Source organism: Heptranchias perlo, chromosome 18 (assembly GCF_035084215.1).
Source record: "Heptranchias perlo isolate sHepPer1 chromosome 18, sHepPer1.hap1, whole genome shotgun sequence".
Taxonomy (NCBI): Eukaryota; Metazoa; Chordata; class Chondrichthyes; order Hexanchiformes; family Hexanchidae; genus Heptranchias; species Heptranchias perlo.
This window is the reverse complement of record NC_090342.1, coordinates 12,021,737-12,038,352: the sequence shown is the minus strand read 5'-3', so window position 1 is coordinate 12,038,352 and position 16,616 is coordinate 12,021,737.

Sequence of the window (16,616 nt, the reverse complement as noted above, 5' to 3'; positions counted from 1 at the left end):
GGGCATGAAAACAATTGCAGACTTTCGAATACCTGCCGACTTTAAACTTGCCACTTTCTTAGCGGCAATCCATCGCTCTAGGACTTAGTTGCTGTTAGGAAAATGGCACTGTGGGCCATAAGACCATCGGATTGTTTCATGCGTTTCTGCATCAGAAGTATATACTATCCGTGGGGTGGAAGAGGAGGCACAACTGGTCGTCTGGCCCTTCTTGCCCCTCAGAATTTCTTCTCTCTTGAGAAAATAGGGCAGAAACACAGTAGATTGGGGTCCCACCACCGTCTCACCCTCCCAGCCCCAGGAATTTCAGAGCTAGTGCAGTTCTCTTGATTCTAGATGCTTTTAATACACTTTAGAAAGTGCCTTCCAATATTTGCTAAATGAGCTCGTAGTCGAAAGCAGGTTCTGTAGCAACTGTTGTCCACATTACACCACAGGGTCACCTCTGACAGCAAGAGACAGCCCTGTGACATGGAGGACCATCACTCTTGCCATGAAAGCAGTGAATCCCTCTTTTACAGAAGGTTGCACTGGGTTGCTCTGACCAAAAATGTAGCCAGTAGCAAAGCTAAACAGCTCCTGCCAGCATAAGGTAGCATTAGGTTGCCAGGCAGGTTGACCTTTCAACTCATCAGGACAGCCCAGCAAGGTGCTATTACCATTGCCAGATGGCATAAACCTTCCCCTTCGCGCCCCAATCTTGGGGTAAGGTTGACGCCAGTCTGGTTAAGTTATAAATGCAACTTTGAACAAATATGCTTTAAAGTCGCTTTAGTGACTTTCAAGTAATTGCATATGCAGGAATCCTGCACATCTGAGGGCTGAATCTGCCCTGCAGTATAAAGAGGACAATTTGGCAGTAAAGGAATTAATTCAGTCACCCAGCGAAAGCAGTTCCATAATATAAAGACAGCATCAGTGAATGTGAACTGCTAAAGGAACTTTGTGTGCATTCAAACCTTTTTTTCTGTGTTTGCCAATCATTCTGAAACAATGATGCAAACTACATTGCCCACTAAAAACTTCACTGAGGCATGTATTTACGATGTGCTTGAAATGGCACACGATTACTCCTCGCCCTGTCGTAAAGACCATGGGCAGAACTTGCAGCTTCAGTGGGAAGTATAACGGCAGCCAATTGGCTGACCACTCCCCCCACTGCCCCCCAACTCCACCCCTCCAAGGTTGAATGTTTCGGCTCAAGATCGAATTATGCTCAAGATGTGATCCAGCAACGTGATCTATTAATGCACTTGTCGCAAAAGTTGAAGGCTAGGGTTCTCACCTGTGAGTCTCCCCGCAGTGAATTCCCAACTGCTACTGGGCCACCTGGTTAAGTGTCAAGTGGAGGTGAAGTACTTTCCCTGAGTGAAAGAGGAAGACTCCTAGAATAAGAGGGCATAGATATAAGATTAAATATAAGAGATTTAGGACGTATGAGCAGAAGAAACTTCTTTTACACAGAGGGTTGTGAGGCTGTGGAATGAACTACTGGAGTTAGTGATCGAAGCAGAGACCATGTCAACATTTAAGATTGGGCTCGTTAGATGGTTGATGGAAAAGGGAATAAAGGGATATGGGAACATGGTGGGCACATGGGATTAGGACCAGTGGCCATGTGCAGGATAAACACCAACATGGACTGGTTGGCCTGTCCTTGCTGTTATTTTGATGTAATTCTAAACGTGTCTCAAAGCATGCCTGTCTTCTGTACTGTCCAGCAGCCATTTTAGAGTCGCATCGGTCTCAAAGCAGGGCTTCAGGCTGGCCAAATAACAAAAAGAAAGGCAATTTTTTTTTTAAAACCGTATGTCCTCACCATTAGCTTTCACTGTACCTTAAACTTGAAGAGCTGTTGCCAACTTCTCAGGGCATTTAGGGATGGGCAATAAATGCAGGCTTACCAGCAACTCCCACATCCCAAGAACAAATTTTTTAAAAATGAATTATTTCAAGCACTGTATTGTGGTTCTAATTATTTCTTTTTCATAAATAGCATCTTTTGGAAGTTAAATCTTAACTACCACCTCTATAGAAAGCTACAGGTGCTGTATTATTGTACACAGTGGATTGGTAGAGGCAATTTGTTCAATGATTACTCTTCCAACTTTCAAAACATGCTATTTTTATGCCAATGCTGACATTTTGTGAGAAAAACTGCTGAAAAGCAATCTTTGTAAATAAATTAGTGCTGTGGCTCAGAGAACTTTCCGCAATGTACATTATGCTTACTTCCAAAGACATAGCAAACCGATCTTTGTGTGTGTGTGTGTGTGTGTGTGTTAAAACTATAAAAATCTCCGTGCACATATCTAAACACAAGACCACGTTATGTATTTTTTGCAAGGCTAGTGTCTTTTCGTCCACAACTGTGCATGTAAGATCCATCCTAGTTATCTCTTTGAGTGTGACTCCCCAGGATGATTCTTTCATGCTGTTTATAATTTCTTGTTTAGTGTAAGCACACTTGTGCATTTATTGTATGAGTTTGTAAAAAATCCCACTGTCACACACTCTTAAGATTAAACTCATCCTGCATCACGAGAAGCATCAACATTTGTTTCGATCGTAGCCTAACTTTAACGAGTTAAATGAAATGGAATTCCTTCAGCCATTTTGGGATAGCTGGCAAGAACATCTCTCTGGGCACTCAGGTGCTCAACTCAGTTTGTTGTGAACCTCAGTCCACGGATCAAATGTGGTACAGTTGGCATCAACGTAATAATTGGACTTGGATGGGCCATCAGGATAAACCGTATGGGAAATCCCATCAGGATAAATTATGGGAAATCCCATCAGAATAATGTATGGGGAATCCAATCAGAATGAACAGTATGGGAAATCCCATCAGCATAAATTATGGGAAATCCTGTCAGGATAAAGTATGGGAAATCCAATCAGAATGAACAGTATGGGAAATCCCATCAGCATAAATTATGGGAAATCCTGTCAGGATAAAGTATGGGAAATCCAATCAGAATGAACAGTATGGGAAATCCCATCAGGATAAATAGTATGGTTAATCCCATCAGGATAAACTGTATGTGTAAATCACATCAAAGTAAACTATGTGTAAATCCCATTAGTATAAAGTGTATTGACAAATTACTATCAGGATAAACTGTATGTGTAAATCCCTACAGAATAAACTGTACAGGTAAATGGAAGTGTCATGATGATGCAATTGGTCATGCTGTCCTGAGGTTAGGGTTTAGTCCCATTCTAGTCTGCAGCACACCTTGTGCCACATTCCCATCTGGTGCCAACCTATCTGCTGGGACTAGGAATGTCGTGACCTGTATTTATTTATGAAAGCTAATAGTGAATGTTTGTTTTAATGATTAGTCTAGGAAACCTAAACTAGTTTTGATAGCAAACGCTAGGAGTTGGACATCCCATGTGTGTTTAGCAGGGTTCTGATGACAATATGCATCTGTATAACCTTTTTGATATCGAGGTGTAATTTTCTGACTTCACGTCACCAACAGCAGGTATCGGAAACTGAGCTAGATTAACAGTCGGAAAATCGTGTGCAGCGCACGCCTGCATTTCTAAAACAGTCGACTGGTGGGCAAACAGTAGAGGGGTCAAGAACAAGGGACCATAGACACAAAATTAAATGTAAGAGATTTAGAATCTTCTTCACACAAGAGAGTTGTGAGGCTGTGGAATTCACTTCCAAGGTCAGTGGTTGAGGCAGAAGCTGCATCAACATTTAAGATTAAATTGGATAGATGGATGAAGGAAAAGAAGTTGAAGGGATATGGAAATAGGTTGGGTAAATGTGATTAGAACTATTTTCTCGCATGGAGGATTAAATGCAGGCTCGGACTTGTTGGGCCGAATGGCCTGTTTCCGTGTTGTAACTTTTATGTATTTCTATGATTTTCCCCTGTCAGGAATGTGAAGTCAGGAAATTACCCCTCAGGTGTACATATAAACCTGTTAAAAAGAGATAATTGTAGATGTGCAGTTTCTTGTCAAAGTGAAACTATTAATTCAAACATATTTCTGTGTACTTAGTTGCAGTAGTCAGAGCACATATCTCTACTCAATAATTTATCGATTATGCTGAAGTAGAGGATATTACCAAAAAAAATATATTCTGTAAAAAAAAAGTGTGGTGAAAGAACTGTCCTTGCTATGTGCTGCAAGGGATCTGTGGGAATTTAAGAGTAGAAAGCTGTGTGTTAACAAAACCAATATAAGGAGTCTTACAACACCAGGTTATAGTCCAACAGCTTTATTTGAAATCACAAGCTTTCGGAGCTTTCCTCCTTCGTCACGTGAGTGCAGGATTCCATAAAGGCACAGCATATATAGTCAGAGAACCAAGCCATAGGATGGCCTTATAGTGTAAGCAGTAAAGTCCTTGCCTCCCTGTCAGAAGTCCATAGGTTTTGAGTCGACCCCACCCGGAATTGGCGCTTGACATGGACTGCCTTGATTTGGGGTTGGGGGGGGCGGTGGGGATGGTTTAGACCATTCTCCGTGGCCCACCAGAAAAAGAGTCACACCTCGGGAGGTGGGAGGCGGAGTTAAAGAAAACGGTAAATGCTCTGCTTGAGCTGTTCTTGTTGCTAGATCACTGGGTGGCCTTGATGGCGGTTAGGAAAGAATCTTGCTGCCCAGACTCTGTGGGTGGCGGCAAGTGGTCTGCAAAGCATGGCGAAGAAGGGAGCTTTAAAAGCCATAACATGTATTAATTTGTGAAATCCTTTTGTTCTTTTTGTCTGGTGTATTATTATTGCCGCGACTGTGTCCCAAAACAGTTGGTCTGCATTTGTTAACAGAAATACGAGATATTACAATGCAAGGCTGTGCAGACCATATCATGCTTGTTAATTTGACTTCAAAAAGTGAATTTTGTCTTTGCAAACGTACAATACACGAACATTAGGCCGTTTCTGGCTCAATCTTTTTATTTCCTGGTTTGTTTGCCACTTTCCGCAGCAAATTGTGTTCTGCCCTTTTTAAAATTTTGTATCGCCTTTCACTGTTTTTCCATTTAGCAATACTCTTATGTACGGATTATGTACCAGATCTTGAGAGGAACTGAAAATGTAATTTAAAAAGTGGGCAAAACTATTCTGTAATACGAAAGAACTAATCTGCATTGGTTTGTGATTTTCATTGTTTTATGTATCAATTATATTCCCGTTAGCTTTTATTATTAATGGTTATATACTTCAGTTGTGCTTTTTGTGCATTGAGTGAAACACTATTTGGTTTTCTATATTAAAACATTATCATCTGTTAACTTTTCAATTATAAATAATTTTAGCTCAGGGGCCTCTTGAACAACATGTAAGAATATTCTTGTTATTTGCAAAATTCAATATTTTAATAAAAATTTTGATTTTCTGCTTTATCTTATGCTGCGGTTTTATTTCAAATGATAAAAGAGAGAACTTGTATTGAAATAGCCCCTTTCATATCCTCAGGATGTCCCAAAGCACTTCACGGCCGACAAATTAGTTTCAAAGTAGAGTCACAGTTGTTTGCTTGGCAAAAATGAAGTTGTGATTAAGATGAAAAGAAAAACTGCGAATGCTGGAAATCTGAAATGGAATGTTTCACATTCAGAGATATAGAATATAAAACTCGAGATGTAATGGTGAATCTACACAAAACCTTAGTAAGACCACGCTTGGAGTACTGTGTGCAGTATTTGGGCTCCACGTTATCAGATGTTGAGAAAATAGAGAGGGTACAGCACAGATTCACTAGGATGCTGCCTGGATGAGAAAATACAAATACAATAAAAGACTTGAAAAACTGGGTCTGGTTTCATTACAACAGAGATTATCGGATGATTTGATAATGGTGATCAAAATTATGAATGGATGGGACATAGTAGATAGAAACAGACTGTTTCCAGGGGCTAGAATGAGGGAACATAGGTATAAGATGAAATGTAAGAGATTTAGGACAGAGAGCAGGGGAAGCTTTTGTACACAGAGGGTGTGGAATAGTGACAGAAGCAGAGACCATGTTAACATTTAAAAATTGGTTAGACAGGTGGTTGAAGGAAAGGAGAAATAAAAGGATATGGGAACCGAGCAAGCACAGGGTAAGAACTGCTGCTCATATGGAAGATAAACACCAACATGAACTGATTGAGCTGAGTGTCCTGTTTCGGTTTATAATTTTGATGTAATTCAATGAAAAGAACTGCCCTTTGCTTCATTGGAGAGACCAATCCTCAATCAGAGCACCAAGACATATTAGTATCTGTAATTTGAGATATAAGCCTTGATGAGGCCTTCTTACGTAGCCTTTGAGGCACCATCGTAGGCCCCATGAAGAAAAAAAGCTTGGACACGCTAGTAGATTATGAGTGAAACTACATAATATAATTTGTCTATTGCGCTACCATCTCTCTCCTTTGAGTAAAATGTTAACATGTTCATTGAGTTTAAACCTAACCCTGCTTTAGTTTGGAATGGTTTTGTACCATTAGGAAATCTGCAGTCTCTCACTGAAACCTTCACCACACAAATAAATGATTGCAGTAATAACTCAAAGCAAAATCTTCACACAATCCTGAACAAACAAGCATTCTCTGTTATATAAACCCAAGCTGCCATATGTGATCCACCAGGTTAATGTACAGGTGCAACCCATTTGATGATGTGTTCCACTCAAAACATTTTTTTGAGATACTGATTAATCTCAAAATATTTTTAGTATTTATTTTGGAGCTCCAACAGTCATTTTTTCTTTTTATCTCTATTATTTGATTTAAAACAGATGTGGACAAGAAGTCATGAAGCATCCAAACACACTGAAACACAGAGCTATAACAAAATAATCATATGTAAGGAGTCTTACAACACCAGGTTATAGTCCAACAGCTTTATTTGAAATCACAAGCTTTCGGAGCTTTCCTCCTTCGTCAGGTGACTCACCTGACAAAGGAGGAAAGCTCCGAAAGCTTGTAATTTCAAATAAAGCTGTTGGACTATAACCTGGTGTTGTAAGACTCCTTACATTTGTCCACCCCAGTCCATCACCGGCATCTCCACATCAAAATAATCATATCCTTTGTCCAAGCACATCTAAGTTTCTGATTTCACCCAGCTTTCTATATTCACGCAGCAATTTTTTTTCAGGAGAAATGTTCCTGAAGTTTTCATGTAAGTTTCCACCTCATTAACAATTCCAACTCAGCTCCCCAGTGATTTTGTATTCAGATTGGAAAGAGATTTACTGATGGCCTAGTGTGAAACCATTACTGTGTAATAGGGGCTTTAGTTTTAATATACAATATATAGTGAACAAAGAGGAAGTAAACTACTGAAAAAAAAACTTACAATACCTCATTCCCTGTCACAGGACACCTTCTCCTGAGGTAGCAACCTGCTGTAATGCCTCCTGTACTACATCAATCGGCAGGACTTCAGAAGACAATGACAAACTTGTACACCAAACATAGTTGTGGCAACTCAAAGGTACAAACATAATCAGTAAAAAAAATAGATTATATGTTAGATATAAAATACCAAAGAGCTGGGAGAGAGGTAAAGGCTATAATTCCATCTCCACTTTCTGACACAATCTTTGTAACTTGCTCCCATGTATCCATCATTGAACAATGACTTTGCACCTTATGCCTGACCTGCTTTGCTTTCTAATTGGGTAACTTTCATTTGAGTAGGGGAAGAGGGATTTTTTCAAGTGCTAGATAGATGTGAGTTTGTTTAAAGGATGGGGACAGAAGATCAATCTGGATTATGTTTCGTGGAACTTGATTAAAGTGATAACCTCACTATAACGACTCTTTCAAAAATTCAATGGTCACGAAGAATTCATAGAATCATAGAATGGTTACAGCACAGAGGAGGGGCCATTAGGCCCATTGAGCCCATGCCAGCTCTTGGTAAGAGCAATCCAGTTAATCCCATTCCCCCGCTCTTTCCCTGTAGCCCTTCAAATTGTTTCCCTTCAAGTATTTATCCAATTCCTTTTTGAAAGCCACTATTGAATCTGCTTCCACTAACCTTTCAGGCAGCGCCTTCCAGATCATAACTACTCGCTGCGTAAAAAAGTTGTTCCTCATGTCGCCTTTGATTCTTTTGCCAATCACCTTAAATCTGTGTCCTCTGGTTCTCGACCCTTCCGCCAATGGGAACAGTTTCTCTTTATTTACTTTATCTAAACCCTTCATGATTTTGAACACGTCTATCAAATTTCTTCTCAATCTTCTCTGATCGAAGGAGAACAACCCCAGCTTCTCCAGTCTATCCACGTAACTGAAGTCCCTCGTCCCTGGAACCATGCAAGTAAATCTTTTCTGCACCCTCTCTAAGGCCTTCACATCCTTCCTAAGGTGCTATTTATATTTTATTTCTTATTTTAAAATAGAAAATATGAACATGTTAAAAAATGTCCTCCCCTTCTCTTTGTATGGTGTCTCCCACACGGTATCTTCCCTGTTCCTCGGTTTCTGCCAGTACAACGCTGCAGCCAGACACCAGAAATCGGAGAGTGGACTGAGGTGAATGGCCCTCTGATTTTTCCCTACTCCTCTACAAGGAAGCAACTATCTTTCACAGCACCTTGCAATAGTGGCATAGAATCATAGAGCCGTACAGCACAGAAGGAGGCCATTCGGCCCATCGAGCCTGTGCCGGTTCTCTGAAAGAGCTATCCAATTAGTCCCATTTCCCTGCTCTTACCCCATCGCCCAGTAATTTTTTTCTTTTTAAGTATTTATCCAATTCCCTTTTGGAACTTACTATTGAATCTGCTTCCACCACCCTTTCAGGCAGTGCATTCCAGATCATAACAACTCGCTGAGTAAAAAAATGTCTCCTCATCCCCACCCCACCCCACCCCCAGCTTTCTTGCCAATTATCTTAAATCTATGTTCTCTAGTTACCAACGCTCCTGCCAATGGAAACAGTTTCTACCTGTCTACTATCAAAACCCCTCATAATGTTGAAAACGTCTATTAAATCACAATAAAATTGTGTGGGGAAATCACAAGCACAATCTAGGAGAAGAATTGTTTTGGCCATGCATCATAAACATATTCTTTTTAAATGCATTTACGATGTCCCTTCACATAGAGCCAGATCAATTTTTCCTTCTCCCTCCCATTTGTTCTATCACCCAAGGGACAACATGTTAAAGAAAGAACTTGGATTTGTATAGTGCCTTATCAGACTTTCAGGACTTCCCAAAGCACTTCACATACAATGAGTTACTTTGAAGTGCATTTATTGTTGCTATGTGGACACCATTTTTTGCAAAGCAAAATTGCACAAACAGCAGAAAGTTGATTCATGAGTTAATCTCATTTTGCTGTTTGAGGGAAGAATGTTAGCCAAGAACATTAGGACTATGGAATCTTCGACATCCACCTTAAGAGGCCTCATCTGCCTGAGGTTAACATCTCATCCGACTCTCTCAGTACTGTACCGAAATGTCAACCCAGGTTATGTGCTCAACTCAACCCACAACCGCCTGGAGTATTGACAATTGAGTTAAGCTTACACACGTTGCAGTTCTGACGTGCTGTGCCATCATGGCGTACCTTTCATTTGACTCTGCGAGTGTGTTGAATATTTTTGTTTAAACAATGAATACCGATGACATCATCAAAGGGAACTAGCCTGGACTAGTTACTGAGCCCAACAACATAAGGAAGTTTAATTAACATCAAAGTAGAAATGATCTATTCACTGAAGTACCTTGTGTTGCACGTGTTTTGTTTTGCTAGCTGGGAGCTATCCCATCACCTTCTGAGGGTACGAGTTTTCAATCAAATGGCTACATTCCTTGCTCATTGCCATGTTCTCACTATAACATTCTGTTTTCCACAGGTCTTCATTGACTGGTAGATTTTTATTAGGCGAGGGTATTAAGGGTTATGGAGTTAAGATCCAGATCAGCCACAATCTAATTGAATGGATCAAGGGGCTGAATGGCCTATTCCTGTCCCTATGTTCATGTTTTATTGGGTGGAAGACTAAAACTGAGATGGTGGCACTATATACAGGAGGACCTAAATAGAAGAGTGACATAAGATGGCAGAGAGGAGAGTGCAATGCCGAGGTCTTAAAACATTGATGATTAGGTGATGACTGATTCTGGGTTAATGGCTGTCTCTCGGTACCTTTATTTTGTAGTTCCAGTTTCAGGAGGTGAGGGCAACATTGGGCACAAGTTCAGGTCTAACTTTCCGGTTGCAACCAAGGAGGAAACTCCAGACCAACATGTTCATTACTGCAGACATTTAAAAAAAATACAAGGGTTTCCAGTGGTTTGGAAAATGACCTTTAAATGAGTCAGTACTTAACAGAGTCTGAGCAACAATGGAACTTGCTTACTATATGTTTGATTATGTTGCGTTACACAACCTGAAAATCAAATTCAAAGATGATATGGCCAGTGCTGATTGTTTGTAGTGGAGTGAAAATAACAAATGCACTTGTGAAACTGAAACTCTTTAATTACTTGTTGGTCTGCTACATTGATAGCATCGAGCAGGGAGCTGATTGATCTTGTGTCAGCCTATTTACAACTATGATGTGGAGATGCCGGTGATGGACTGGGGTTGACAATTGTAAACAATTTTACAACACCAAGTTATAGTCCAACAAATTTTTTTTATATTCCACAAGCTTTCGGAGGCTCCGAAAGCTTGTCGAAAGCTTGTGGAATTTAAAATAAATTTGTTGGACTATAACTTGGTGTTGTAAAATTATTTACAACTAATCACAGGACAATGGGATTCACTTGCTCCTGTCTGTGATGCTGATGCCTCGATTAAACTAATTACCAGTTCTGGAATTTGGTTTTATTCCCTTCCTGAGCTCATAAACGTGGTTTTCAAAAATGTGAGAGTTATTTTGGTTAAGAAGGAACAAACTTGCAATTATAGTGATATCAGGGCTCAAGGTTGTGAGTTCAAACCGTACTGCAGAATTTGAACACGTAATCCAGGCCAATAAACTTGTTTTGCATAGTGATATCTACCTAGTTTTTCATAAAAGAAAGAAAGCCTTGCATTTTATAGTGGCTTTCACAACCTCAGAATGTCCCAAAGCACAACACAGCCAATTAAGTACTTTTGAAGTATTGTAATGTAGGGAAACACAGCTGCAAATTTTCAATCACCTGATGTGCAGACCATGCAAGTTGGAAGATCTCCTAGTGGGTTTGCTCCTGGGCCTGTTAAGTCAACTGTTCACAACTTCAGTTTAGACCATAAGAGACCATAAGAGATAGCAGCAGGAGTAGGCCATTTGGCTCTTCAAGCCTGCTCTGCCATTTAATGAGATCATGGCTGATCTGATTTTTACCTCAACTCCACTTTCCCGCCTTTTCCCCATATCATTTGACTCTCTTGCTGATCAAAAATTTGTCTAACTCAGCCTTGGTTTGCGAAAGATCACCATGTTTCGAGCTTCAGTTCTTACCTAAATGACCATGGAATATGACCATGGGGTTTCTATTGGTTTCTAAGGTTTCCGCAACCCTTGGGAACCGCACAGGATTGACTGTGCTATTAATTTGAATTATTTAATATTGATTTGAGGTACTCATCAATATAAAGTCTGCCATTCCCTTTGTTAAATCGTAACAGCCTAAACTAGTTACTGGAACATGTGTGGACACCCACCAGCTGCAGTTTGTATGTTGTTGTTCTTCTTCTTTGACCCCCGCAAGTTCACCTTGTCCATATATGGATAAGCGATTAACTTCTACTGTTTTTTACTATGAATAATGCTGTTCATTTATTTCATTTGTTTTACCTGTGGGGTTATAACTTTGCTTGCTCTTTATCATTCATATTTATCACTGGCTTATTATCAGGCTTCACAGTAACAATTTTAATCTGTTTAGGTTTGCTATTCAAAAAGCACTTTGTACTAATAGTTTGCCTTGTTTACTTTGGTTATTTATTGCGATCATTCTTTTATGCCTTTGTATTTAGCCGAAGGCTAATTATTCCAAACCAGCCTGTACAGGTTATGAGATGTGGATCGCACTATCATTTCATTGGAGCTTACAATGGCTTTGACCCTATTGCTAAGCAGGGGAATTCTCCCTGGTGTCCTGGCCAACATTAATCCCTCAATCAACATCACAAAAACAGATTCTCTGGTCATTATCACATTGCTGTTTGTGGGACCTCGGTGAGCGCAAATTGACTGCCGCTAAAAGTCTCCCTACATTGCAGCAGTGATTACACTTCAAAAGTGTCTCTTTGGCTGTAAAGCGCATTGGGAAGTCCTGAGGTTATGAAAGATGCTATATAAATGTAAGTGCTTTCTTTCTATGTATTAGGTAATATGTATGGTACTTGCATATTGTTAACTGAACACTAGATGTAATAATGATGTATTTGTTATTCTGTGACAGAATATTCTAGAGGGTCCGGAAATAAAAGCGGCTACTTATTACCACACCAATTTGGGTGTTCATTTGGACATAACACCAGGAAATTGGTTCCTCAAAATAGTGACTTTAGTTTGTATCTCCTCTTTTCCTTGTTTTGTACAAAACTAGAAAATGCTAAAAATGCGCAGCATTTGAACGCTAAAGATGGGTTAAGGTTATGAAGAAACAACCTACCTGAATTGTTTTTACCAATTTTCTTTTTTCAGGTGTGAATTGGTCTGTTGTGCATTTTTTTGTCATTTTTGTTTTTTATTTCAGAATTTTAAAAATTAATTCTTGGGATGTGGGCATCGCTGGCAAGACCAGCATTTTTGTTGTTCATCCTTAGTTGCCCTGAGAAATTGGTGGTGGTGGTGGGCCTTTTTCTTGAACCATTGCATGTAGCAGTTTGATACAAACTGAGTGGCTTGTTAGGTCACTTCAAAGGGCAGTTATGAGTCAACAGCATTGGTGTGGGCCTGGAGTCACATATAAGCTAGACTGGGTAAGGACAGCAGGTTTCCTTCCGTAAAGGATATTAGTGAACCAGTTACATAAGAACATAAGAAATAGGAGCAGGAGTAGGCCAATCGGCCCTTCGAGCCTGCTCCGCCATTTAATAAGATCATGGCTGATCTGATCCTAACCTCAAATCTAAATTCATGTCCAATTTCCTGCCCGCTCCCCGTAACCCCGAAATAGTTGTTTTTTTACAACAATCCAATATCTCGTGGTCACTTTCATCGATACAAGTTTTTCATTTCCAGATTTTGTAACTGAATTCAAATTCTCAATTTGAACAACATAACCACTGCACCACTGTACCCCAATTCTCCAGAAGATCATTCCTCGTATGTGAACGTAGACAGTAGCGGCAGCAGGCTATTCAACAATTGTTTTTGCAAGGGAGGTGGGCGGGGAGGGGAAAGAGGGCCTCATATCTGAGCCTAACAATATTCTCAATTGATATAGACGAAATGTGCACTTCCCCACAGGGGTAACTGGACAATAATCAAGAGCAAGAACCCCGATTGTTTCTCCCTTTCGACAACAACATCTTGCATTTATATAGCATCTTTAATGTAGTAAAAACGTCCCAAGTTTTTTCGGGTAACGCTTACCCGAAAAAACTTGACACTGAGCCACATAAAGTGCAACAATTTTATATTAAAATTCACAAGCTTTCGGAGGCTTCCTCCTTCCTCAGGTGAATGTCAAGAAATCCTCGAACCTCTCGCATTTGTAAATCACAGAACAATACCTGGTGATTACAGATAGTCTTTTCAACTGCCTGTTGCCAAGGCAACCAAAGTGTGCAGACAGATAGGTGTTACCTACAGGGCCACCGAATATACAAACGGCCAGATCAAAAAAAAACAGAGAGAGAGAGGCAGAAACATAGAAACATCTGGTAGGAAAAGACAGCAATTGACCCGTTATATTAAAAACAGTTAACTTTTGTTCACTGGTGGGGTTACGTGTAGCGTGACATGAACCCAAGATCCCGGTTGAGGCCGTCCTCATGGGTGCGGAACTTGGCTATCAATTTCTGCTCGACGCTTTTGCGTTGTCGTGTGTCTCGAAGGTCGCCTTGGAGTACGCTTACCTGATGGTCGGTGGCTGAATGTCTTTGACTGCTGAAGTGTTCCCCGACTGGGAGGGAACCCTCCTGTCTGGCGATTGTTGCGCGGTGTCCGTTCATCCGTTGTCGCAGCATCTGCATGGTCTCGCCAATGTACCATGCTCCGGGGCATCCTTTCCTGCAACGTATGAGGTAGACAACGTTGGCCGAGTCACAGGAGTATGAACCATGCACCTGGTGGGTGGTGTCCTCTCGTGTGATGGTGGTATCTGTGTCGATGATCTGGCATGTCTTGCAGAGGTTACCGTGGCAGGGTTGTGTGGTGTCGTGGACGCTGTTCTCCTGAAGGCTGGGTAATTTGCTGCGAACGATGGTCTGTTTGAGGTTGGGTGGCTGTTTAAAGGTGAGTAGTGGAGGTGTGGGGATGGCCTTAGCGAGGTGTTCGTTGTCATTGATGACATGTTGAAGGCTGCGGAGAACATGGCGTAGTTTCTCCGCTCCGGGGAAGTACTGGACGACGAAGGGTACTCTGTTGGTTGCGTTCCGTGTTAGTCTTCTGAGGAGGTCTATGCGATTTTTCGCTGTGGCCCGTCGGAACTGTCGATCGATGAGTCGAGCGTCATATCCCGTTCTTACTAGGGCGTCTTTCAGCGTCTGTAGGTGTCCATCGCTTTCCTCCTTGTCTGAGCAGACCCTGTGTATTCGCAGGGCCTGTCCATAGGGGATGGCCTCTTTGACGTGGTTAGGGTGGAAGCTGGAAAAGTGGAGCATCGTGAGGTTGTCCGTGGGCTTGCGGTAGAGTGAGGTGCTGAGGTGCCCGTCTTTGATGGAGATTCGTGTGTCCAAGAAAGAAACTGATTCTGAGGAGTAGTCCATGGTGAGCTTGATGGTGGGATGGAACTTGTTGATGTTATCGTGTAGTCTCTTCAGTGATTCTTCGCCGTGGGTCCATAGAAAGAAAATGTCGTCGATGTATCTGGTGTATAGCATTGGTTGGAGGTCCTGTGCAGTGAAGAAGTCCTGCTCGAACTTGTGCATGAAAATGTTGGCGTATTGGGGTGCGAATTTTGCCCCCATGGCTGTTCCGTGTGTTTGGGTAAAGAACTGGTTATCGAAGGTGAAGACATTGTGATCCAGGATGAAGCGGATGAGTTGTAGGATGGCGTCTGGAGATTGGCTGTTGTTGGTGTTGAGTATTGATGTTGTCGCAGCGATGCCGTCATCGTGGGGGATACTGGTGTAGAGTGCCGAGACGTCCATCGTGGTGAGAAGTGTTCCTGGTTCAACTGGTCCGTGGGTACTGAGTTTTTGTAGGAAGTCTGTAGTGTCGCAACAGAAGCTGGGGGTTCCCTGTACGATGGGTTTCAGGATACCCTCGATGTATCCAGAGAGGTTCTCACACAGGGTTCCGTTGCCTGATACGATAGGACGTCCGGGTGTGTTGGCTTTGTGTATCTTTGGGAGGCAGTAGAAGTCTCCCACGTGGGGAGAACGTGGGATGAGAGCGCGTAGGATGCTTTGAAGGTCTGGATCGAAGGTCTTGATCAGTTTGTTGAGCTGGTGGGTGTGTTCTTTGGTCGGATCTGCGGGTAACCGTCTGTAGTGTTCCTGCTTGTCCAGTTGTCGGTATGCTTCTTTGCAATAGTCCGTTCTGTTCTGTACGACGATGGCTCCTCCTTTGTCCGCTGGTTTGATGACGATGTTGCGGTTGGTCTTGAGAGCGTCGATGGCATTGCGTTGTGCTCGGGTGACATTCTGGGCTGTCTTCTGAGTGCAGCTGATGAATCTGGCATTGACGCATTTCCTGACAGCTTGAGCATACATGTCAAGCTTAGGGCAGCGACCCTCCGGAGGAGTCCAGTTTGACTCTTTCCTCTTCGGTTGCTGTACCGCGGATCCCTCTGTCTGCTGTTCCGGATCGTTGATTGTCTCATTGGGTTCGCTGCTGGAATTTTGGGGTTTGTGGAAGAATTCCTGGAGCCTCATTCTCCTGATGAATTCCTCTGTGTCCGCCGCGAGACTAATGGAGTCCATTTTGGTAGTGGGGCAGAAATTGAGCCCTCGGCTGAGAACTTCGATTTCGTCTGGTTGAAGGGTGTGGTCGGACAAATTGACGATAGACTTCCCTGTGGTTGCAACCGTGGTACCAGGGGAAGCTTGGTCGATGCTGGCGGTGATGCCGAGTTTCTCAAGCTTCCTGCTCTTGGTTTTCATGTAGGCAGCGTAGTTCCCGAACGGGATATGACGCTCGGCTCATCGATTGACAGTTCCGATGGGCCACAGCGAAAAATCGCATCGACCTCCTCAGAAGACTAACACAGGACGCAACCAACAGAGTACCCTTCGTCGTCCAGTACTTCCCCGGAGCGGAGAAACTACGCCATGTTCTCCGCAGCCTTCAACATGTCATCAATGACGACGAACACCTCGCTAAGGCCATCCCCACACCTCCACTACTCGCCTTTAAACAGCCACCCAACCTCAAACAGACCATCGTTCGCAGCAAATTACCCAGCTTTCAGGAGAACAGCGTCCACGACACCACACAACCCTGCCACGGTAACCTCTGCAAGACATGCCAGATCATCGACACAGATACCACCATCACACGAGAGGACACCACCCACCAGGTGCATGGTTC